Source organism: Ambystoma mexicanum, chromosome 8 (genome assembly GCF_040938575.1).
Source record: "Ambystoma mexicanum isolate Mex_15411 chromosome 8, UKY_AmexF1_1, whole genome shotgun sequence".
Classification (NCBI taxonomy): domain Eukaryota; kingdom Metazoa; phylum Chordata; class Amphibia; order Caudata; family Ambystomatidae; genus Ambystoma; species Ambystoma mexicanum.
Window position 1 is genome coordinate 839,110,003 of NC_090929.1, and position 24,618 is coordinate 839,134,620.

A 24,618-nucleotide genomic window follows, 5' to 3' on the forward strand; every position below is an offset into this window, starting at 1 on the left:
CACGACCCAGGAGGCCTAAGTGGGTCATTCCAAGTCTTTCGGCGGCGGCCCGCTGTCATTGCTCCCAAGGTAACATGCAGGCCCGATGCAAGATTGAACCAGCCAGAAAGTTTGACCCCCACCTATGCACCCCAGCAGGAGGCTGGCAGGCTTAGTCCGTGTTGGGCAAGATTGTGTGCATTACCCTTTGGAAGACTACAGCAACCTTGACCTGGCAATAGGAACCCAACCTTTGGTAGTAGTCTGCTCAGCCACACTAACAACCTGTGTAGTACAGTCTACTTATCTCAAGTGGGGTCAACGTGAGGGTTAGGCAAAGTTTGAATGCAGTACACTCTGGGAACACTACAAACTATGACTAGAGGTATAGGCAATCCAACCTTTGGTATAAGCTTGTCGGGGCGATTTCCCAGGGGTCGGCAGGGCAGTCCGGATCTCGGGTTTGTGAGGCCCCAACTCCTCCCGCAATCCCCAATGAGTATGAGACACATGCAAGAGCAAGGCCTTACTGCTGTTTTATCAGAAAACTGCAGCGGCAGGTTCTGGAATCGTAGGTCATCTGGGAACACGCCTCATGAGTGGGCTCGCAGGCCCTTTTTCATGTGACGCCTCATCGTGCGCCACCTGGGAAACTTCCCCCAAAACCTACGCCACCTTGGATTGTCTCCCTGAGTAATGGGGTTAGTATAGGAACATATAGGTGAGTTAGTGGTTGGCGGAGAAGAGGTCAGGTGGTACGCTTGGGTCGTCCCTAGAAATGGTTACACCAAAAATTATGCATGAGAAAGGTTAGTGATTGGCTAGGTTATGATGCCGTCAGTAGTGGCTCCCTCCCCGTGTCCTGATTTGTTCATCCGCGAGCCCCCAAGCCTGGGGCCATCGTCGTTCCCAGCACGCAGTGTACCTGATGTTAGAAACAATGTGTGACTGTCAGTGGAGGACAATGGACAGGTCTGCCATTTGCTGTATGAGCACCTTTCTCAACGCTGCCAGTCAAGTATGTCACTTCATTGTTGCAGTCTGTGTCTCAAGCGTGAGACTCCAGAGCTTCCGTGGTACTTGGCACCGCCTCAAGTTGGCTTGGTCACGTTTGAGACCATGGCTGGAGCAGAATTATGAGCATTTGATTTGTATTTTGGCTCTGAGGCCGTTGGCCGCAGCAGGTGTAACCTTGGTTCCAAGCACGCAGCGTGTAAGTTGCAACGTCATGGCCTTGGCTGTGGGGCTCTCATCAGGGTTTGGTCTGCATGATCAGCACCTTGCATCTCCGTCCGAGCTGCTCGGGGCCTGTGGCTTCTGAGTTTGCGGCCTACGTGGCCTGATCCATGACAGGCGGCATAGTTTGCATCACAGGGGTTGCAGTGAGTGGCAGGGGTCCTTGTACATAAGTGACTTATTTTCTTGTAGTAGTTATAGTAGCGATGAAGCATTTGCAACCATGTACACAAGCTCGTCTTGTGATCCTGCAATGCTGTAGTTTAGCCTATAAAAAAACAATGCATCAGTGTTTGTAAACGGTCCATTACATCATGGCATTGAGTATGTTCTTAGTGTGGAATTTGTGTGGGTCTGACCAGCCGTGCAGGGAGGCACATGTTACTGTCCATTGGCTATGTTGTCATGGCGTCTCTAACGATGGTGGGTTTGATTGCTGCTGTGTTGGTCGAGTTGATCCATATGGTGTCAGTTTCGCCAGAAGTCCCAGCATGTGGCTTGACTGAAGGGCAGTTTCCCTGGCTCTGTGGGGCATGGCCACAGTAGATGTTGACATCTGGGGCATCTGTGAGCCTATCAATTCCTCTCGTGGTGGGTGCTTAGGCTGTGATCTAGGCCATGGTCCGGCTGAGAATTGGGAAGGGAGCATCCCATTTTCCCTCTTCATTGTACTACATTTTTGGTAGCGTGTTGAGCAGCCAGGCTTATCTCAGATGGGAAATGTGAGCTGTAGTGCAGTTAAACAAAGATTCAGAGTTGCAGGTATTCAAATAAACTTGCACTTAAGGTTTTGTGCATAAACGATGTATCCGTTATAAAGCCTTCTTTAGAAGGGAGCAATAGAACAGTAATACAAATACTTCAGTATTGTACACAGTTTCTGGATCAGACAAGGCCCTTAATATTCTTAAGCAGGGCAAATATTTTCAGATAACCAGTCTTTCAATTGGCAAAGCCAATGTATAACTCTTTGTATAGGATGCAGCACTTCAGGTGAGTAAAGGAAAAGTCTTTGCACAAGTTCTTAGGAGTCGTTGATAAAAAGGAATCCAATGTAGGTCCACAAGCTAATTAGACTTGTGAGTTGCAGAAGTTACAAGCACTTCCATAGTAAGAGGTAAGTTATCTTAGGCTAATTTACAGTACCTTAGTAAATAAGAAAGATGCAGCTGAAGACTTCGATGCAGCTCTGCAAATCTCACTGTCCCTGGGCCTCAGTTGTGGGGACAAGAGGGAGGACGTCTGACTCCTGCACTGTTGCCACCGTCAAAGCTAGCAACCAGTAAACTTTACTTTCAGTGGCTGTTTCGCGTTTCAGCTCCTTGCGTTACAGCAAATGGCAGTAAGCATGGTTCCTGGCTGTCAAGGTGGACTTTCCTCACATCTGAGGTCCTGCACTCAACTGAGCGGCGGGGTCAGGCTTTGTCAGTCTTCCTCTGGATTCCCATGAAGCATCTTCCAAAAGCTTTCGGCCAGCTTGCAAGCAACGCACACAATCTGGTGTCCCTCTCCCTGGCTCTATGGTTTCCTGCAGCACTCTGAGGAAATGCAACCAGCTCTGAGAGGGTGTCCAGGTTGCTTACTTGGGAATTGATCGGTCCCACCAACAAGTCCTTGCAGGGCTTCTGTCACTGCAAACTTGCCGATTCGGACCTGCACCAGGGCTTCACCAGGCAACGGTCCAGGAGTTGAAGCAGCCGTTCTTCGGTACCTTCGTCCAGTGGTCGACTCTACCTTCCAAGCCAAGAGACTTGCCTTTTATTTAGTTCTCTCCCGTTCATTCCAGCCTAACCGCCACTCGCACAGCAGGGTGGCTGTCCTTGCCGGACAATCAGCCAGCCAATCGTCTGTGCATTTGGGTCTCCTAGGAGACTAAGCACGGAGTTTTGGGCAACTCGCTCACTGCCTTCCCCAGACACACTGGAGCCAGAGGCGGGTTTCACTCCCGTAGCCTGCCATAGGCAAATTAACAAAGGGACCAAACTTGGTTTGGCATGCAGAGAAAAACTCTAAGACCGTTATGAGAAGAAATGCAGAATGCCGGACTCGGCGCCCAAGTGAGTACAATCCCAGCTGTCCCCGGCCTCCTCCCCCGGACATTGAGGGTAAGAAGTTGGATGCCATGGGGCGATTATCATGTCGGCAGCGACTATCAATAAGGCTGCAAACTTCCTCGCGGCATGTTACGACGGGGAGCTTTGGTTCAAGATCGCTGCCCTCCTGACAAAAGCAGAAGATTTAGGGATTGTATAGGAAGGTGAGATGGCATCGGACAATGCCATTAGGTTGGCCACGGACATCACTGACGGAGGCTTCTCCCAAATGGGCAGCAGCATTTGCTTTAGTCAGCAGGGTTGACTTGGGGCCGGTAATTTCCGCCAGGATGTTCAGTCGAAGGTTTTGGACATGCCCTTCAAAAGGGCATGTCCAATTTGTTCAGGAAGACTGTGGATGGGTCTCTTCAGGCCATCAAGGCGGACAGACTGCTTGTGCCTTGGGCACCATTCAGCAACAACGGCTGCCCTTTCGGACCTCCAGAGAAAAATCCCAGGGTTCTTCCAAAGGATTCGGGGATGTGCTTCATCCTACCATGAACCCTCCCGCTCGTTGACCCAGGAGACCTACAGGGGCCGTGCCAAATCTGGAGGACGTCGTCACCAAGGCCCCTAAGGTGGCACTTCCATGTCAGAACAATCGAACCGGCTGCAGCATTGTGCCCCCACCTGAGCACCCTGGTGGGAGGCTGGCGAGACATCTCATCGACCATTGGGTGCTGGACGCTCTCACCCGCACACACCCTAGAGTTCCAACAGAAGTGTCCCCATATACCACTAGTGGCCTGACAGGAAAACCACGTCCCTCAGCTTCTGCTGGAGGTGCGGGCCATGCTAAAGGGGGCAATGGAGCTCGTCCCAAAGACTCCGGGGCATAATCTCGTTACTTCCTCGTCAAGAATGGTGGTTGGAGGTCCATCCTGGACCTCCGCTGTCTGAACAAGTACATAAAGTCTCTTTAGTTTCGGATGGTGAATGTATGTGCTAGGACTGCTGGAAGAGTGGGACTTTGTAGGCAGATGCCTATTTTCACATCCCCATACACAAGGGCCACCGCAAGTTCCTACGCTTTGTGGTTCAAGGGCAACATTACTAGTTCAAGGCCCTTCGGATTGAAGTCGGCGCCAAGGCTTTTCACAAAGTACCTGGTGCCGGTGGCAGCACAGCTGTCTGAGGGATCCACATCTACCCTTACCTGGACGACTGGCACAAATGGGCAAGCTCAAAGGACCTCACTGACACACAGCGAGGACGTCCACTCCCAACGGATCTGGGGTTCTCTGTGAACTATGCAAAGTCCTGCTTGATTCCATCGCAGGACTCATGGTTTCTGGGACCCCGACTCAACCGTGTTGTCGGGCGTCTGTGGGAGGAGAGGATAGTGGCCATATTCAGCAAGGTACAACAGCTGTTGGCCCTGAAGATCGCAAGGGTGAGGTCCATCAAGTCCCTACTGGGCATGATGTCGTGCATATACCTCACTCGGCTGTGCAGGCTACAGATGCATCCACTGCAGGAGTTCCTTAACGCCAATTGGATGCAAGTGTTGGGAAGCTTTGAGGGCAACATCACACGCGCCAAGATTTTCTGTCGAGCGATACAGTGGTGGGGAGTGGGCGCACCTCTCGGGCGCAGATTTCCAAACCACACAGCATCAGGAGACTGTCACAATGGACGCCTCCCTGGAAGGATGGGGAGGGCACTCCGCAAGTCTTCATGCAAGAGGCCATCAAAGTGTTGGAGCTACAGGCAGTGTTTTGGACCCTCAAGTCCTTCAAGGGAAAGGTGGTACAAGTCTTCACGGACAACATCACCACAATGTTCTACACCAAGAAGCGGGGAGTAACCAGATCCCTGGCACTCCCTGGAGGCACTGGGCCGCAGCCCAGGGGATGCTCCTTATCACATTTCATCTAGCATGAATGAAGAACACCATTGCTGACTCTCTCAGCAGAGAGCTGCGCTCTTGCCATGAGTGGGAACTTTGGCAGGACCAAGTGGATCACCTGTTCTGCAGCTGGTGAAATATCCAGATCTATTTATTTGCAACAGCAACAAACACAAAGTGCCGGAGTTTCGCCAGAGGGTTTCTCCAGCCGGGGAGCATGAAGGATGCGTTCTCTTCCCCTGGGAAGGCCTGTTTCTGTAATGCGTTCCCGCAGTTGCTTCGATTAGTCAATCAACTTAGATGGTACCGGTGCAGGATGATCCTTGTCGCACCAGCGTGGCCGAATCTGGTACTCTGACCGTCTGGACATGTCGGCATCCCCTCCAGTCAAGCTTCCGGTGGTCGCAGATCTTCTTCCCAGGGAAGGAGGCCTGATTCTGCACCACAACCTAGGATCGCTGAAACTGAAGGCCTAGCTCCTGCAGCACGAGTTTGGGGACTATGATCTCTCAGCGGATTGTAAGGAGGTGCTCGGCAAGGCCAGAGCTTCGTCTACTCGAATGCTACGGGCACAAATGGAAGAAGTTTGCCGCTTGATGCCATACTCAGAAGATCAACCCTGAGTCACTGCTCCGCAGGTGCTTCCATAGTTGTTGTCCCTGGCCAAACCAGGACTGGCCCACGCTTCCATAAAGGTTCATCTGGCAGCAATCTATTGATACACCAGATCTGGACTATCATCCTCCTGGTCTCATCGATTGGTCAAGGAGTTCGTCAAAGGACTATTTTGCTCATTCCCACCGGTTAAGGCTCCAATGTGGGAGCTCAATGTGGTGATGACTAGGCTCCTGGGTCCTTCGTTCGAGGCTGTGCATTTAGCACTGCTGACATTTTTGTCGTGGAAAACTGGTTTTCTTGTGTCCGTCGCCTCCGCACGACGAGTGGAAGAGATCCAGGCCCTCTTGTAAACGGACATTCACACGAGATGAGGGTAGTGCTACGGACGCACCCCTTCGTGCCAAAGGTGCTATCAGACTCTTCTAAATGAGCCCTTTGTTGCCTGTATTCCCGATGCCTTTGTTGCCGGCTAAGAACTTTGCACTTGCAGGATGTGGGTAGAGCGCTGAAGTTCTTTGTGGACCACAGTTTCCGGAAGATGTGTTCACTTTGGCCTTATGAACCATGGAAAGGCCCTCTCCAAGGCTTCCATTTCCAGGTGGCTCTCTGGCTTCATCACCCATTGTCACCGGTTGGCAAACCGACCATTGCCTGGCTGTCTGAGCTCTCTACCAGAGCAGTCGCTGCAACTACGGCATTCCTGTCTGGTGTGCCCCTGATTGACATCTTCAGGGCTGGTATGTCGAGGTCGACGCACACCTTCCCAAAGTTCTACTGCGTCGCCGGGGATTCCAGGGAGGAGTGACGACTATTGAGGAGCATGTGAATCCATGGCAGACCCATGCTGGAGAACAGTTGCAGGTAAGTAACTTGTTCCATCTTCTACTACTCGCGTATAACGGCTCGTGGCCCTACATTGATTCTTCTTTTTCTTCAAAGACTTCTAAAACATTGTGCAAAGACTTTTTGACGTTTGCCCATTGACTTTGGCTTAGCCGATTATACTGTGACTCTAAGGGGATCCAAAAGTATTTGCTTGCTTAAGAATATTTTGTTTGTTCAAATCACCTTTTAGCAACTTCCAAGAGTGTTCTAAATGCCAACAGGAAGATATGTCCCCAGCACCCTAGCTATTGAAGTCACCTGAGGGTGTAGGTTGTCTGTGGGCCATACCATAAGGGTCTTTACTGATGTGTTACTATTTTGCTCACTTCTGAAGGCTTATTCTAACTGACTCATAAATGAATTGTTTATTCAAGAAACCAGTTTATTTGGATACTTGTCACTGTGAGGCTAACTCCCCTGCAGCTCACATTGACCCTGCTTGAGAAAAGCCTGGCTGCTCAACGCACTACCAAACTGTAGTACAAGCTTATACCAAAGGTTGGGTTTACTATACCTGTAGTCAGGATTGTTGTAGTGTTCCCAAAGGGTACTGCATACAATCTTGCTTAACAGCAGGTACACACCCAAGTCAACACAGTACCTCAGCATTGAAGATGCAGCAGGAGGACTTCAGGATCTGCAGCCAAATATCCGGTTGGTGGATTCCTTGTGACTGGAAAGAAGACCTTTGAAGAAACTTTCTAGCAGAGATCTAGGCAAGGTTTTCCTTGCGGTTGAACGCAGTTCTGCAGGTTTGGTGCCTTTTCAAGGAGCACAGAAGACCATTGCAGTCAAATTCTCATTGTTACAAAGGTCCAGCACTCTTTTGGGACTTTAGGCTCGATTAGTTCTGATGATAGAGGCCCCTGCAGTTTCAGTGAGATTTGGAATTTGGAAAACTGCATCACAGTGGCTCGATGTCCCTGGTTATTGGGTGTATTGCAGCAACGCAAGTTCACAGCAATGCTTGGGGGGTGGGGGGGGCTCAAAATGCAGGTCTAGTCTCACCAGGCAATGGTTGTTTTCCAAGTTCCCAGGTCGATTGGCAGGAAGGGCTACAGCAGGCTCCCCGATTGCTGGAAATGGTTTCAGCCACTTTCCAAATTAATAAAGGGATTGCTGCCACCAACCATTGCCGGTAAGCTTGTCCCTGTAACACTATGTATCCCCTTCACACTTAACAATTCTATCTCCCCAGCATTTCATAAGGTAGGGTTTTGCTTGCTTCACAGAATAAAATGTAAAGGGGATCCAAAGATCCTCTCTACCATTGGGAACTGTGGTTCTCTCAAGGTTGCAAAAACTTAAAATGCAGGAAAACTCTAACCTCTGGACCAGAGAATTATTATACCATCAAGACCAGAAAAATTGTCCAGAGAAAATGTTTACAAAAGTATATCCATTTATTTTTAATAATTTGTGATTGACTCACTTTCCAATTTTTTTAACACTACAGTTTAGAAAACACAGCAATCGGTGACATTCGTATGAATTGTTAAAAACAAGAAAAAGATGAGCATATGGGAAGTGCGATTCATGATTTCCCCCTGAAGACCATTCATTATTTTAAAGTGTATATAGAGACCAATAGAAATCATTGAAACCAAATCTATTGTAAAGGTGGATCATGGCAAACCAATAAACGAATCTCATCCCTTTAGGTTGTTTCTCAACCGGTTTTGACGTGGAATGTTAATTTAAACGTCTTTGTCAGGAGGAAGATGTAACCATATTGCAAAAACAAACATAACTATATATTACAAAAAAAAAATTGAAACAAACTGCCTGCACACTGGAATTAGACTAAAAAATCTGAGTTTTTTTTAAAGAATCAATAAATTCCTAATATACCAGTGTCTAACTATTGACATCTCTAAACACTAGTTGAATCCCAGAGCGTAGGGTTAGTGAGACCCAAATTAGAGCCGTGCTGAGTGCTAGTAGACTGACTTCACCCAGGTGCGTCTCCAAGAATGGAAAATTGCTAAAGCAAGTAAACAGCTTAAAGCCATGCTAGCACAACTAACCTGGTATGCAGGGACTGCTGTTAGACAGGTCGGCGGAGTTGGCTGTCTGGCCAGTGGTACTTCAACTTGTACCCCAATATATCCCAAAATCTATATGAACTAAGGCATAAGGTTAGCGAGGAGCCCCTCAGTGTACCACCCTAAGATAGATGGAAGAAAAATAACCAGGGGCTCACCTTAAGGGGGTCGCGACTTGCTTTTAAAATGTCAACAGCTACTGCTTAATGTGAGCTGAAAGGACGCACCCTGCAGGAATAATCGGCTGGATGGGCTCTAAAATAACAAGGGTCCCAAAGCACCAATTGGCGATGAATACCTACGAGTAGAAGCATTACACATCAAGCTGTGCTAAGAGCCGTTACCATTGTAAATTTTGATTCTACACAGAAATTTAAAAACGGCCCAGTGTCAGGGGGAGGTGGGAGAGGGGGGGGGGGAACCAGGAAAGGGGAGGGAGGGGGGACCGAAAGGCATGGAGGTTGATGCATGTTACTGCGTAACAGGAATCTAAGCAGAAATGCCCAAGATTGACAACAGTACTGCCTAAGCTCTTACAACAAATAACTGCTAAGCATCTCTAGTGGCGCTGTACTGACCTGCCTTGACTTAATAATCAAAGACAACCTTCAAGTTGCCAAATGTCCCTAAAGCGGGCACATACTTGAATCAAACAAGTCCCCAGAATCTGAGCAGCTCACCTAATCTAAACACGGTACTCAAAATAAACAGATGGCAGCTGTAAGTCTTACAAACTTCAAGAAAGACAGCTGCGAATGATACGCATGCGCGTTGAGCAGGAAACAAACAAGAGAACTCTCAAGGTTTGCCAGAGAAAGTTAAAAGGGGCGTCCCTAGGCCAACCCAGCAACAGGTTGTTTAGAGTCAAAAATGACACCCATAAAGAGTAAAAGAATCTGTGTGGAGAAAGGTTCCCACTCGGAGGCATTCAGGGAAAATATACCACTGAAGTTCTGGGGTTGACCCAGGTCAGGAAAATGTACCTTTTCTATGAAAAACCTACTTGCCTAACAGGTTGTAACTTGTTTTTAGACTGTTATTGCTGGTAAAGGCTTGTCTAGACATCATTGGAAGATTAAATATACTTGCATGCCCTGAGAACCTGTTAAACCTTTTTCTTTCCTTTAACCTTTCCTTTGTGCAAACTCAATCTGCAAAGTAAAACTCAATAAACATAACCTAAACATGTATAAATGCCATTACTGTCCTTGTGAATGAAGTCACCTCTAGGTGTAGGAAGTGTATAAGTGGCATCTCTAAAGAGTATCTACTAAACTTATGCTGATTCTCAAAGTATTTTAAAGTCTATTTATTACAAAGCGCGCCCTTTTTAAAGAACGCTCATTTAAACTGATGAATAACTATAACCTTGAGTGGAATTGTTACTTGCTACTTGTATTGCAAATTTCATTTGCTACAGCATTATGGCTCACATTTACCCCCTTGAGATGGGCCTGGATGCTTAGTCACACTAGCAACCTGTGTAGTACAGACCTATACCAAAAAGGTGGGTTGCCTGCAGGTTAGTGTAGTCTCCCAAAGTGTGACTACACCAATTCTTACCCAACACTCTGCTCTTCCAGGTTCCTTATAAAATATGGTTACTTGCAGTGAAGCTACTGCAAGTGTGCTGACTTTTTGCTTTCTTGAGTTTCTGCGTTTGGCTAGTGAAGAGGCTTCTGACCGTATGCACATGCAGCTGTCCTTTTAGGCAAAGTTTAGTTGCAGTAACCTCTGGTAAAACTACACAACCGTGACTACAGGTATAAGCCAAGGCATAAATTAGGTTTCAGGAATTGATTAGCAGAGTTTGCTAATCAAGAACATTTTAAGTAGGAGTACATTGTTAATCAAATAGATTTGTTTGCTATTTGTCGCCAGAATGTGTACCCGAGACACAAAATGAGCAACAATATAGCAGTTTTGTACCACTGAAGTTGCATATTAGGAGGAGCCAGGTCTTCCAAATTCTTCATTCCACTAGACCTGCAGGTCAAGTAACTTAGTTTACCTACTCGACCGCAGAGAAATGCACTTGACCCATGGCAAAAGGCGACAACACATTTAAACTTGCTTTCTGTGAAATGGTGCATGCCACTACAAGCCCACTTTGTTTGGCCCACTCCTGGCAACAAGAGGCCACCCATGCACAGTTAAACTTGTATTTGACATTTACTGCAAACAGTGTTAAATGTTTCAAACAGCCCCTACAAAGGTGCTCCCTTCATAAAATCTACTCTACTTTGCAAGTGGGCGAAAAGACTGAGCCCTGGATTAGTGTCGTTAAAATGTAAAGGGTTATCTGCATGAATTGACACATAGATCTATCAAGACTCTGAAAACAGTTTGGCTACCTCTGTCCTGCAGGTTCTAATATATATATAATGCAATCATGATCATATATCAAAGCGAGCTCTAGAGGCTAACTACAGTGTATGGTAGTGCAGTAGGTCTGTAGACTACAAACTGGCTGGCATTATTGATCAATCACTATTTTGCATAAACATCTAGTTTTCTGTATTCAGTATTTAAGAGAAAAGAGTGCAAGTCTAAGTTGAGTGGATGGCATAGCAGGCAAAGAACTGGGCAAATTACGGGTGGGGCGGGGAGATTTTGAATTATGCTCCCACCTCATTTTCAGAGTGGCTGATATAAAGCAAAGGGATTGTCGAGGAGTATAGTATGAGCTCCTAGGTTGAGCACCAGCTGCTGCAACCAACAAGTTGTATAACTAGGTTTGCCATCAAAAGCATTTGCTTGTGTGCATTTTCAAAGTCTTCAATCGCCAATATGATGCATCTTCCCCAACAAAATGAAATATAGTTGACATTTGAGATTTAGATGCACTAAGCTTTACTGTAAAGAAGGGTGATGCTGTGTAACAGCATTAATACTGTAATTCTGCATTATGTAACAACTTAACATTTTACGAATGGAATTGCAAGACTGTCTTTTTAAAACAAATAGTTACCACATAATGGTCTTTAGGAGACAGGATATAGTTGGCTTAATAAGAGACAGGATATAGTTGGCTTAATAAGAGGAGCATCCCAATTATCTCTGGAGAAAGAAAACAATTCTTGCCTAGCCCCCCCATATGGGCCTTTTGCACAAGTGGAGGAGATGGTTACTGCTGCACTCTCTCCACTGGCCCCTTTGAACTTGCAGAGGAAATGGGGTGAAGAGAACTCTGAGGACAAGAGAGGAATACGGGGAGAGCTGTGCTTTCATTGAAAAGGACAACTTAAATAGTTAGCAAACCTACAGAATTGCATAGCAAATTGCTATGCAACACTGCTTATTGTATGCCTTGTAAGCAAACCAACCTTTGGTAGTCTGAACTATAGTTTTGGTAGCGTGTTGAACAGCCAGGTTTATCTCAAGAGGGGAATGTGAGCAGTAATGTTAGAGGTCTACAATCACAGGTGTTCAAATAAACTTACACTCGGGGTTTCTTGGATAAATACTTATTATACAATTGCTTCCTTCTAATGAAAGCTTTATTGCTGACTGATAAATTAATAACACACACACACATGTACTTCAATACTGTTCAAGAAGAGTAAAAGTCAAAGGTTATCAGAACATAAGACTACAATTATTCTTAGTCTGGGCAGATATTGAGTTCACCAGAAGAGTCAATTCAATAGGCTAGGTCAATGTCGTTAATTCTTGGATAGGATAAAGTGGTTCTGGTAAGTAAACGGAAAAGTCTCAGCACAATTTCTCTGTGGGGTCACAAGCTGATTAGGCCTGTGAGTTGCACAAGTTTCAAGCACTTACCGGTACCTTTCAATGAAGAAAAAGATGCAGCTTATGACTTCTGCTCCTGCAGATCTCACTGTTCCTGGGCCTCAGGCGTGGGGACAAGTGGAGGACTTTGGGGGACTCCTGCACTGGGACTGGTCAAAAGCTTGCAACTGGTAAACTTCAATTTCAGTGGCTGTTCGCCTGTTTCAGCTACCGCACTGGTAACAACGCTGGGCCTGGCCCTGGCTGTTAAGGTGGTCTGTTCTTGCTTTTGGGGTCACACACACACTCAGCAGAGGGGGTGGGGGAGGGTCGGGAGGGTCACTCAGTCGGTTCATCATGGGAGTCCAAAGGATCTTCCAAACGATTTAGGCCAGTTTACAAGCAACGCACACAATCTGGTGTCCCTCTCCCTGGCTCTAGTTTCCTGCAGCACTCTGAGGAAATGCAACCAGCTCCGAGATGGGTGTCCAGGTGGCTTACTTCGGAGTTGATTGGTCCTAACAACTCAAAGGGAAACGTTGTCCTTTGTAGGGTTTCTGTCAATGCAAACTTGGTGATTTGGATCTGCAGCAGGGCTTCACTTGGCAAACCAACAGTCCAGGATTTGCAACAGTCCTTTTCAAGCTCTTCTTCGGTTCCTTTGTCCAGTGGTCGACTCTGCTTTCTAAGCCGAGACTCCCCTTTTATGCAGTTCTCTCCCATTCATTCCAGCCTAGCTGTCAGTCACCCAGCAGGGTGGCTGTCCTTGCTGCCCAGCCAGCCAATCGCAGTGCATTTGGGTCTCCTAGGAGACTAGGCACAGTTGGGTGCCTCCCCAGACCTTCTGGAGCTAGAGGCGGTCTTCACTCTGAAGCCTGCCAAAGGCGAATGAACAGAGGCCGAACCTGGTTTGGCGTGCAGAGAAACTCTAGAAGGATCTTTCCACAAAGAAATGGTGAAAAAAGACTGGGACCTGGTGAAAGGGGGCTAGGACACCATTTTGAAAACATGGCTCCCACAATTTTAACGTTACCAGAGCTACGAGTAGTTCACGGTCTGGAAAAATCATGGTAGTTAGCTGTAAAACCACTGCCACCAGCCTTTCTGAGAGGAAAGGGTAACATTTTACTGTTGCATGAGTATCTAGACATAGGGAATACTAAGTAACCCCTCCAGCACTCTATTTAAGATTGGGTATGCTGGGTGTAGGAATTTTAAAGACTAAAGACCATTTAACTTTATTTACTCTGGCAAACAGTTTATCCCAGGGAAGGTAGTTAAACCTTGGGAGGGCTTCCCTGTTACTGCTCTGAGGGTGCTGTGTGACGCAATTGAAAGATGCCTATGGAGTTGGTTAGACTCCTTAACCAAAGACAACAGAGGTAAAACACATATCATAATACATGAGTGGGGGAAAAAAGGGTCACCCTCTCTCCAGGTAAAAAAATCAAGTCTTCAAAATCCAGCAATGTTGCTGGTGGTTTCTAAGGTGAAGGGAATTTCTGAGAATTCTCACTAACTGTCCTCCATCTACCGAACTGTGTGCATGTTTGTGTGCATGTGTCTGTAAATTCGTGCAGGTGTTTTTACTTCATAACTTACATTACCAGGTGGTGTCACCTACATCAGCACAGCTGGATATTTATCATTAGTCAACCTGCACACATGTGGAATGCACCGGTCCACCTGGGGGTTGGCCTAGCAGTGACTGGCATCTGTAATTTCTCGTCCTTTGGGCAGTCATGTGAATAGGGGACACAGACCATTCCAGGGACCCTCTTCAGTGGAAAAACATTTGCCTCGCACACCTATCTGCTAGGCAAAATTGTATGCAGTACCCTTTGGGTGCGCTAAAACAACCCTGACCACCTGCCAGTAGGAACCCAACCTTTGGTATAAATCTGTAACAGGTTGGTAGCGTGTTGAGCAGCAAGGCTCCCCTCCACAGGGGTCAATGTGAGCTGTAGGGGAGTCGAATTTCACAATGACAAGTATTCAGAAACTTACACCCAATGTTTCTTGATTAAATTATTAATGTATTTAACAGTCAGCTAGAGTAAGCCTTCTGACGTGGGTAACATAAAGCAACACACAATACACTTAGTTTTCTAAATCAGTAAGTACCCTTTTTGGATGGCCCATAGACACTACCTACACCCGGAGGTGACTTTAATAGCTAGGGTGTTGGGGACATTAGTATATCACTGTTGCATTTAGAATATGCTTTAGGAGTTTCGGGGGGTGAGGGGGGGCTGTTGGGTGCCACCCAAAATGGCAGCTTTCCGTCGAGGCACAAATCCTACAGATGAGATCCTGCAGGTTTGAGCGGCTGTCAGGGCTACAGGTGACGGCATCTGAAACCTGCGGCATACATTTTCAGGTCGCTGTGGGAAATCTGAATCTGGTTCCCCATGTTACAGCGAGGGGTTTTGCGCCATGCCGGTGTCCGGTTGATTGCAGCGGAGACACAGATTCCAGCCACCCATCGGATTCAGTTATACTGCGCTTGGAGAGGAAGCGCCGTGCAGAGCCAGACTTGCAGAAACATGTAAGGGAGAACGGTGAAGCCTGCTGCAGAAGCAGTATGTTGGGCGAGCAGGACGCCAAATAAAACAAGTGACCCGGGCTGCAATCATTAGTGGACGGCAGGGGCAACTGCCGCGCTATTCATGCATACATGCTACATCTGCACCATAAGCGACTAGCGAGGGGCTGTGAAGGGGCGGCCACAATACGCAGTGATAAGCAGTGTGATGTGGACCAGTTTACGTAAATCCAGTGACCACTGACCTGTCACCCCTGGTCGCTCTAGACTTGCCATTTAAGTAGCTATGCAAATCACGTGGTTTCAAGCGGCTGGGAGGAATGACCCGCAGTAACGAGACAGGCTCCCCTGCTTGTACACTTCTGGAGCAGCAAACGTAGCACCCGGTGGGTTAGCGGGGAAACCACGTCATGAAACTCTGGAATCGACAACGCAGCGAAGCCACCACCACAAGCTAGCACAGCTTATCTGCCATTACGGTAGCGGGTTGGGAAATGCACGCCCAGATACATTTGGGGCCCCCTGGAGCGGCACAAGGTACTTTCAGGGACTCCTCTGTTGGTTTTACACCTCTGCACTTCAGCGGTCCCCGTCTGACACTGCCTGGAGAGGATTGGGATCATTGCTGATTGCATGACTGGTTTAGCATAGGGGCAACACATCTCCCAATTTCACCCCCACGGTAGTCGGCAGTGTCAGCATTGGTTGAAACACATAGTGAGATTGTAGGCAGGCAACTCTCACATTACTACCTCGAGTCCCACATCAAATGGTCAACCGCCACTGTAAGCGGGTTGCTCATACAAATCCTGGATGGTGGTCATGAGCCTGGAGGAACATGCATAAAGTGGCCCAGGATACCTTCTAAGCACAGCAATAAGCATAACGGCCAACTCCTGCACGAATAGATACGCCGCACCCTCTCCCTCAAGTGCAGAGCTGACGTGAGGGGCACAAGGGGCCCCTGGATGCTTATACCAGCACTAATGCTGCTGAGGAAGAAGCAAACTTCCCACTACCCACCCCAGCACCCAGTCAAGCGCAGATGGTGAACTCCATGCCTCCATATATGGCGGTTTGCGACGGTTAACAGCAGACTTGACGATCAGTAGCAATATCTCCATCAGACTTGCAGAAAGTGAACTCTAGAGTTGGCACACTGGAGGATACAGTCACAACGCACAACACGGAGATCGAGAACGTTAGAAGGTCCTTGAAAGAAGTCCAATCCAAATGTGAAGATTTGGAATCCAGATTGTGCAGAAATAATACCTTGGAGAGTCTGGCAGAGAAACGTTAACGTGTCGATGGATCTGTTCATAGAAGAGGCACTATGAGAAATGTTCCCAGATGCCACCTTTTCTCAATTCCTGGTTGAGTGGGCCCACAGATTGCTCGCCCTTCCGCCCGAGCTGGGCACCCCACCACATAGTCCTCATGCGCCTGCTTAATTATCGAGACAGGGACCTGATACTCCGTCTTTCACGCAAAAAGGGCACACTAGCATTCGACTCCTTGAGGGTACATGTATACACCGATTTCTCAAGCAGAGTCCAGGCGGTGAGATGTACTTTTGACCTGGTGAAGAGGGCTGGGGGCTAGGTCTAGCCCATATGCCATGTTCCCTACAAAACTCTGACTGCAACATGCAGGGAAAGCCCATGTTTTTGAGAAGCCATGTCAGACATTGAATGCAATATCCCAGCTCCCTCGGGTGAGAAGGCCTGTAACCCGCGGCTTCAAGAGATTAACTGATCCAGATAGCTGGAATAAGGCCAATACTTTAACATCAGCCCGAACCGCATGGAAACTCCATGGTGGCTCCCTAATATGGCCTGGAGTGTCATGTTAATGTCCGGCTACACACCACCACCCACAGTTGCAGGTTTTGCATAAACAAGTTGGGGTTACACTGTCCAGTTATTGGGATGGTGAGGGAGGAGGGCCTGTTGGGTATTCGGTGGTAGTAAAGGGAAATTTGGTTTAACAAGAAAAGATGACAAACATGTACTCGTGGGAAGGTTATAGCGTCACTGCAACAGATTTGGGGAATATAGGGTCACAATGTCTACAGTTGGTCGATGTCCATCTCTTAAATTCCTGTTGGGGAGAATTCCCAAATGTGCAAATTCCCTTCCTTAGAGACCCCCAGCAACTGCTGGATTTTGAGGTCTTGCTTTTCTTTTTTAGAGTGCCTTTTTTTTCACACCCTCCCATGTATTTTGAATGTCTTACTCTTGTGTTCTTTGATTGTGGAGTTTTAGCCAACTCCATAAGCATTTGTGTCACACAGCACCCTCAGTGCAAAGACACAGGGAATCCCTTTAGGCTGTCCCAAGGTTTAAATACCTTCTCTGGGATAACTTACAATAGTGCTGGAGGCGTTACTTAGTATCCCCTATGTCTAGAAACTCATGTAGCAGTCAAATGCTAGCCTTTCCTCGAAATGGGTGGTGGCAGTAGGTTTACAACAAACTACCATGATTTTTCCTGACGACGAACACCGGTAGCATGAAATTGCGGGAACCATGTTTTTCAAAATGGCGTTTGAGCCCACTCTTTAAAAAAAAACGGTCCCAGTCTTTTCTCACCATTTCTTTGTGGAAAGGTCCTTCTGGAGTTTTGCTCTACACGCAAAACCTAGTTTGGTTCTTTTGGTCATTTGCCTTTGGCAGGCTTCGGAACTGAAGACCGCCTCTGGCACCTGAGTGTCTGGGGTGGGCAGGAAGTGAGGGAGGTGCCTGAAACTCCCCATGCTTAGTCTCCTAGGAGACCCAAATGCACTCTGGTGATTGGCTGACTGTCCGGCAAGGACAGCCACCCTGCTGGGTGAGTGACAGCTAGGCTGGAATGAATGGGAGCGAACTGACTAAAAGGCGAGTCTCTTGGCTTGGAAGGCAGTTGACCACTGGCACGAAAGAACCGAAGACTAGCTGGAAGTGGACGGCTGCTGCAACTCCTGGACCATTGGTTTGCCTGGTGAAGCCCTGCTGCAGGTTTGAATCGCCCAAGTACACCTTGACAGAAGCCCCTACAAGGACGTGGGACCAATCAACTGGACAGTAAGCCACCTGGATTCCAATCTCTGAGCTGGTTGCTTTTTTTTCTCGGAGTGCTACAGGAATCTGTATAACCAGGGAGAGGGACACCAGTTTGTGTGCTTTACTCACAGCCACTCGAATTGAAGATTTGCCAAGTTCTAGCTTCTTGACCAGTCCCAGTGCAGAAGTCCCCGGACGTCCTCCCTCCCACGACTGAGACACAGGAACAGATCTGCAGGAACAAGTCATCGGCTGCATCTTTTTCTTCATTGTAAGGTACTGTGGAAATAGTACTCGAGTACTTGCCTCTCACGGTAAAAGTGCTTGAAACCTTTGCAACTCGCAGGCCTAATCAGCTTGTGACCCAACATGATTCTTTGTTTTACAAACTACTTCTGAGAACTTGTGCAGCGACTTTACCGTTTACTTGAACTGCTTTATCCTATCCAAGAATTTCGCCCATTGAGTTTGGCCTAGCGAATTGAATTGACTCTTCTGGTGAACGCAAAGTATTTGCACTGCCTAAAAATAATTGTAAACTTTCATGTTGTAATCTTGGCACCTCTTGGAAAGTATTCTGAAATGATATTGGAAGTATATTTGTGTGATTAAATTGCTTCCATATTAATTTATCTGTCGGTTATAAAAAACATTCATAAGTATTTATCAAAAAGACCTTGTGTAAGAGTTTATTTTAACACTTATGATTGTGTTCCTCTGTGTAACATCATTACTGCTCACATCCCCTCTTGAGATGAGCCTGGCTGCTCAGCTACCAAAACTGTAGTACAGACTTACCAAAGGTTGGTTTTGCTTAGACCTGTAGTCCTAGTTGTGTAGGGTCCCAAAGGGTGTTGTATACAAACTTTGCCTAACAATCCCAACCTCTCTAATAAATTCAGACACTAAAATATTCGCCAAAGCGATTGCCAACAGTTTACTTCCCCACAAACCAATTAGTCCACCCAGACTAGTCTGCCTTTGTTCCCACATGCTCCACAGCCCTAAATTTATGCAGATTTTTTCATCACATCACTAGATCTGATGGCCAAAACTATTGTCGCCCCTTGATGCCAAAATGGCTTTTGATTGTCTCTTAGTGCTATATGTACGCTATCCTGCGGATGATGGGATTTGGCCCAGGATTCCTGAGATCATCCAAATATTATACAGGGAGCCGAAGGCTAGAGTTAGGGCGAATAAAACCATCTCGCCTGAATTTTCATTAGAGGCACGCGTCAATGACGTCCTCTGTCTCCTGTCATGTTTGCTCTTGCCATTGAAGGAATGGTAGCATGCTTGCGTCACAAACACTCGGGGCGGGGAGGAGGGAGATTCGCATTAGGGGTCAGCTCATTTCGTTATATGCTGTTGATGATGTATCTTAGACCCTGAATGCAATCCCCCCAGTGATGCAGGAAATGTGCTGTATTAAGGCACAGCTCCGAATCTGAAATGATCCCCCTCGCTCCGGGAGCGGTAGAATCTGAAGCTACCACGTAGTTCCAATGGTCCCTGTTGGGGAGAATTCTCATGTGCTAATTCCCTTCACCTTAGAGACCCCCAGCAACTCTGCTGGATTTTTGAGGACTTGATTTTCTTAACTGGAAAGAGTGAACCTTTTTTCCCACTTTCATGTATTTTGATGTGTGTTTTACACTTCTGTTCTTTGATTATGGAGTTTTAGATAGGCATCATCTTATGTTACACAGCACCCTCAGTGCAGTTACCGGGATGTCTTTTAGACTTCCCAAAGGTTTAAATACCTTCTCTGGGATAAACTGTTTCCCAGACTAAATTGAAATGTAGTCTTTCAAATTCCTAGACCCAGCGCACGCCATCTTACAATGGAGTGCTGGAGGGGTTACATAGTATCCCATATGTCTAAATACTTATGTAGCAGGCAAATGCTAGCCTCTTTTAAAGGCTGGTGGCAGTGGTTTTACTACTACCATGATTTTTCCCTACTGCGAACACCAGTAGCTAAAAATCACGGGAGCCATGTTTCAAGATGGCGCCTAAGCCCCCTTTGTTTAAACAGGCCTGGTCTTCTTTTTTGCTGTTTCTTTTTGGAAAGGTCCTTCGTGTGTCTCTGCGCGCCAAACTAGGTGTGGTCACTTTGTTCGTATGCCTTTGGCGGGCTTCAGGACTGAAGATTGCCTCTGGCATCTGAGTGTCTGGGGTGGGCAGGAAGTGAGGGAGGAGCCAGAAACTGTGCTTAGTCTCATAGGAGACTCAAATGCACTATGGCGTAACTGCCTGGCTGTCAGCTCGGCTGGATGAAAGGGAGAAAACTGTTTAAAAGGCGAGTCTCTTGGACTGGAAGGCAGTCTATCACTGGAACAAAAGTACCGAAGATGAGCTGGAAGAGGGCGGATGCTGCAACTCCTGGACTGTTGGTTTGCCCAGTGAAGCCCTGCTGCAGGTCTGAATTGCCAAGTTCATCTCGACAGAGCAGCCCCTGCAAGGACGACTTCTACCTTTGAGTTGGTGGGAACCATCAACTTGTGAGCCACCTGGATACCATTCTCGAAGCTGGTTAGGATTACCCAGGGGGCAGGACACAAGCTTGTGTGCTTGAACAGCTGCTCTAACTTAAGTGACTCTATTTTGTTTGTGTTTTCCGACAGTCCCCTGCAGTGCAGGAGTCCCTGACGTTCTCCCTCTTGTCCTCATGACTGAGGCTCAGACAGTGATCTGCAGGAACCAATGACTTCATCTGCATTTGTTTCTTCATACTAAGGTCCTGTGCCAACCTGTTTGAGAGGATGCCACTCTCGCGGTGAAAGTTTGTGACACTTTCCCAACTTGCAGACCTGATAAGCTTGTGACCCGACAAATGATTTTTTTTCGCCGAAACTACTTTTGCGAAGACTTTACCGTTTGATACCAGAATTGCTTTCCTATCCAGCACACTAGCCTATTGACTTTGGCCTAGGCCTATGGACTTGAATTGAACTCTTCTGGTGAACAATGGATTTGCACTGTAACAAGTATGTGATCTATTCTACTTACCTTATGCCTTTTTGCTCACTTCTGAGTAACTAAACTGCCATTTGGCTCCTATTTCAGGGGAGCGCAATCTTTGTGTGTTGGTATAGAAGTTGCCTCCTTCTAGTGAAATGATTTTGTAATTAAGTATTTTTACCAAGAAACCTTGAGTATAAGTGTCTACTTGAACAACTGTTGTCCATTGTGTAATAATTTGTACTGCTCACATTCCGTCTTGATAAGCCTGGCTGCTCAGCTTGCTACCAAAAACTGTGGTACAGACTTATACCAAAGATTGGTTTGACTTACACCTGTAGTCCTAATTGTGTGGTTCCCAGAGGGTACTGCATGCAATTGTTATACCTGTTTAACATCCCTATATGGCCTGGGTGCCTCTTGTTGGATAAACTCCAGAAACTTGCTTCCAGCTGGCCTCAAATGTGAATAGTATGACACGTGGCTTGGCCGACCCAGACTTCCTATTATATTATGTCGCTCAAGCCCACTTTGCCAAATATTGGTTCCCCAACACAGAGCTCTACGCTCATATTCAAGCAAAAAAGTGCTGTGGCCCCTATGAATTTGCAGACCATGATATACGCCAAGTATAAACGATACAAGGATGAAGTGGAACCAGTCTCTAGCACAGTGCGAGCCTGGATGGCGCTGTTCAATAAAGTTCAGTGAACGGAACCATACTGGCCAAATACCCCCCTTGTGGGGCCACCCGGACCACGCACCTACACTGGATAGAACATTACAGAATGGGTGGGACCCAGGAATGGAAATGCCAGTGGGAGGGACCTGTTCCCTGAAGGGAGGTTTGTACACCTGGAAGAGGTTCAGGAGAAGGTAGGAACCAATCTCGCCACAACAATGCAATATCGTCTGAAGGCAGCATGCAAGCTCAGATGGGTCTTTCCCAGTAGCCCTGACCCCACACACTTTTGTTTCCATTTTGACACAAGATTAATTCAGTGGCTGTATATCTACACTGCATAATACAGCCCAACTACATGCTCCTCAAAATTCAATGAAATCCAAGTGGGGGAAAATTACTTTAACATGGTTATAGGGGATGCACAATGGGTGAAATGCTGTTACTTCACCAAAGCGATGGCCCTTTGTGCCATTTTCAGGCTAATAAAATTCGAACTCCTAAATCAATTACATATAAAGCCAAGCAAGATGGGTGAATATGGTCACGTTAGTCATGCTGTCCCAAATGCAAAGCCCTGGAAGCTAATTCGATTCACATGTTCTGTGAATTTCCCCGGATCAGAAGATTTTGGGAAGAAGTGACTGGCATCCTCAGACATACTCTAGATATGCATACCAGCCACTCCGCCTAAATACCTGCTAGGCGATAATGGGCAAAGTTTCGATTAAGGTACAAAGACTCTTTTCTGTAGCGGAGGCATTGCTAAGCAAAACATTCTTAAGTTTTGGAGGGCAATGACCCTACAATTCAGACGTGGCTCAGACTTGACAGGTACATATGAATGTGAGGACAGTTGTATAAAGGGAGTCTCTGAGGTATGTCGACCTAAGGACATTTGGGCACTTCTACAGTGTTACTTGGCAGAGAAACACGATTAAGAGGGAGACCATTCTTCATAGCCTCTTTTGAACTATTATGCATTAACCTGTTATTTTTCTCATCTAATACTGTATGACCATGCGTCACCCTGTAATGTATACTGATGTTATAGAAATGTAACTGTCAGTTGAAAAAGGTTCAAAGAGGTTTTGGAATAAGACAATTATTCTTAAGCAGGTAAGTACTTTCAAAATGACCCTCCAATGCAAAGTCAGTTAACTCCTTCCTGGAAGGGACACAACCGATGAGCAGAGGGAAGAGCCATTCAGGGAGCCAGGCAAGCCAATGTTAAGTTGGCCAAATTCGAGGTGAACTGAAAAACTTGTTGCAGGTAAGTAGAAAGTCTTGCACAATGTTTTAAAATGGAAGAAAATAAAGTAGGGCCACAAGCTGGTTAGGCTTGTGAGGTAAAGCTGTCGGCAACTCTATAGAGCAACTACACCAAATCTCTCCAACAGAACAAGTGCCGTTACACAACAAGAGGTACATTCTTAGACTGTACAGTACCTTTAGGTTGAAGTGAAGTGCAGCATATGACCTCTGTTCCTGCGCAGCTTTGCAGATCCTGGCATTTCTGTGCCTCGGTCATGGGGACATGAGGGAGGAAGTCTGGGGACTCCTGCAGTGCAATGGGACAGTCGCTGACCACAACAGGTAATCTTCAAACAAGTGACACTTCAGTGTTTCAGCTCCTCATGTCTACAGCAAATGGCAACACTGCGGTTCCTGGCTAGATGGGCTTTCCTTTTATCTGGGTCGGCACTCTTGAGGTGGCTCGGGCTTGGCCAGTCCTGCTTCCTGGGAGTCCAGAGGATCTTCCTGGAGCTCTTGGCCAGGTTAAAAGCAACACACATGATCTAGTGTTCCTCTCCCTGGCTATTCGGTTCCAGCAGCAACAGCAGTGGAATTTCAACAAGCTTTGAGAGGATGTCCGGGTGGCTTACTTTGGAGTTGATTGGCCCCACCAACTTGATGGGAGAAGTAGTCCTTGAAGGGCTTTTCTATCAGTTTCAGCACAGCAGCAGGGCTTCACCAGGCAACCCAACTGTCCAGGAGATACAGCAGGCGTCCTTCAAGTTCTTCGGATTCCTTCGTCCAGTGGTCGACTCTGCCTTCCAAGCCAAAAAGCCTCGCCTTTTTATGCAGTTCTTTCATTCCAGCCTAGCTGCCAGTTACCCAGCAAGGTGGCTGTCCTTGCCAGCCAGCCGGCCAATCACCTAAGGGTGCATTCCTGTCTCCTAGGAGACTTAAGTACAGGGAGTTTCGGGCACCTTCCTGCCCAGCCAGACACGCTGGAGCCAGAGGCAGGCTTCAGGAGTGAATCCCGCCAAAGAGGGTGAACAAAGGGACCAAACCTGGTTTGGGAAGCAGTAAATCTCGAAGGACTTTTACAACAATAAACAAAGGCGGGCCATTTTGACAAAATGGCACCCCTGGGTGCTATACTGCAGCTGCAAACGCAGCCCGCAGTAAAAACGCACGCTGGTAGGAAAAAGCAAACCATTGCCACCAGACATGAATTGTAGAAAGGGTGATATAAAAATGTTACATGAGAAGGTACACAAGGGGATTCTAAATAACCCCTCCAGCACTCTAATGTAAGATCGTGTGTGCTGGGTCTACAAAGAGAAAAAGGCAAGTAACAAATTTCACTTTACTACTCTTGGAAACAGTAGTTATCCAAGAGAAGGTATTGAAACCTCTTTGGATTTCTTCCAACGCTGCACTGGTTGCTATCACAATGTAAAAAGATGCCTATGGAGTTTGTCAGACTCCAAAACCAAAACAGTCAAATCAAAGAAAAATGCATGAGTGGGGGAAAAGGTCTCTCGCTCTCGGGATAAAAATTAAGTCCTAAAGTCCAGCAAAAGAGCTGGGGGGGGGGGGGGTCTTGGGAATTGGCACACTTCTGAGAATTCGTCCTAACCACTTATCTTGCTTTTATTTGGTAAAGCCTTGCTTTACATTTTCTCCCATCTGTTCAGTTAACATTAGTGACTGGTG

The 24,618-nt window shown here is 47.0% G+C and overlaps 1 protein-coding gene across 2 annotated transcripts in view; it reads left to right on the forward strand.

Annotated features, from left to right (window-relative positions):
* PSAP (prosaposin) overlaps window positions 1-24,618 on the forward strand; it is a 314,987-nt gene that overhangs the window by 201,874 nt on the left and 88,495 nt on the right. The window lies entirely within an intron of this gene.